The 1,628-nt window shown below is 45.3% G+C and overlaps 1 pseudogene; it reads right to left on the bottom strand.

Annotated features, from left to right (window-relative positions):
* LOC109481763 overlaps positions 1 to 1,628 on the bottom strand; it is a 96,760-nt pseudogene that overhangs the window by 5,773 nt on the left and 89,359 nt on the right.

Genomic DNA, 1,628 nt, shown 5'->3' with positions numbered 1-1,628 from the left:
CTGCCGGGAGCACATGATGAGTCATGGACGGAAAGATAAGGAAACTTGCCGCGTCCTTGAGAAACTGTTATACAACTAAGAGGCTCTTTTTACACAACCAAATTTTTTATTCAGTCTGTCACCTTCCTCAGGGCAATTCTGACTGGTTCACATTGCACTGTAGCACAGGTGTCTCTGCTGCAGATGCATTCTCACATGTGTTATACAACTAGGACTACTAGTAACTAGCTTGTCATTACGGTTATGTCTCTAGTGACACATATAGCCGAACATGGCCTTCTGAACACTGCCGAACTCTCCCCTCTGACCATGGTTATGAGTAGGTCGGCGCGGCCCTGATATTTCACCCGGTTAAGTCGATGATATTTCTTCTGAAAATCCTTGAAATAAAGGGTTTGAAATTCAGATACAGGTCGAAAAGCTTATGGACTTGCCAGCGGTCGACAGAAAATAAGGGCTAGGGGTGACCTGTCTGACCTGGTGACTGTGTACGTAAGCTACGTACGTCCCTTGTGTGAATATGCCTGCCCTGTCTGGGGCCCCGGTCTGACTTCCACACAGACAACCCAGATAGAGAACATCCAGACGCCGGGCATGTCGTATCATACTCGGCAAAGACTACTCCCGGTACTCGGATGCATGCAGTCTCCTAGGTCTACCTTCACTTCAGCAAAGACGCCAACACCTGATCCTGAAGTTCGGACGCGGTCTGATGGAGTCCCCGACATTCAGACAGTGGCTGCCTTCTACTCGAGGAGAGACCAGCGGTAGAGACACTAGATTTAGCCACAAACTGAACACTGTCACTGCCAGAACTGAGAGATTTAAAAACAGTGCAATACCGCATATCGTGCGACTACTGAATGGGGACTGAGATTGCCATTTTATTGTCCAAAGACTTTTAACGCAACCTGTGTGCAAATCTGATATTTTAAATGACATTATCTTTTAACGTATTTTACATTAATAATAATGACGCATAATGATTTTAATGTGTGATAACTTTTTATTAATCAACCAATAATAAATATGTAATTGTCAGAGCAATTCAGGTCCCAATTACACGGGACCTGCCATTCTGTACAAATGAATATGTGACAAATAAACCTTTAATTAATTAGCAATAATGCAGAGCCACAGAGGATGGCCATGTGGTCCAACCATCTCCAAGATGTCCCACACGAGCTAACCTTCATCCCAAAGGAATCCATCCCTCCAGGAGCGGAGGAGGCATGGCCAACCTGGGCATGTCTCAACCGCCTAAGAACAGGCACAGGAAGATGCAGGACACTACTGAAAAATGAGGCCTCGTCCCAGTCGGACAAACTGCATGAGACTGTGGGCAGGAGCAGACCATAGGGCATCTCCTTGTCTGGCCCCTCCTGCCCGAACCATGCACCAAGGAGGACCTGGAAGCCCTGACCCCCAGAGAAAGGGCATTAGTTTACCGAACGTAATTTTTCGTCAGTATTGTAATGTGTGAGTTACTCATAATCAAAGACTCAAAACACGGAAAGTTCCATTTAAACCTTAGCACGCCACATCAATGAGAACGTACACTTTGATAACTAAGTCAGAAAGCACATTTAAATAAACGTGATTACCTATATCTTATGCAATGCTAAAAA

Source organism: Branchiostoma belcheri, unplaced genomic scaffold (genome assembly GCF_001625305.1).
Source record: "Branchiostoma belcheri isolate BF01 breed outbred unplaced genomic scaffold, Haploidv18h27 scaffold11, whole genome shotgun sequence".
NCBI lineage: Eukaryota > Metazoa > Chordata > Leptocardii > Amphioxiformes > Branchiostomatidae > Branchiostoma > Branchiostoma belcheri.
This window is presented reverse-complemented; position numbering and strand designations above follow the sequence as displayed.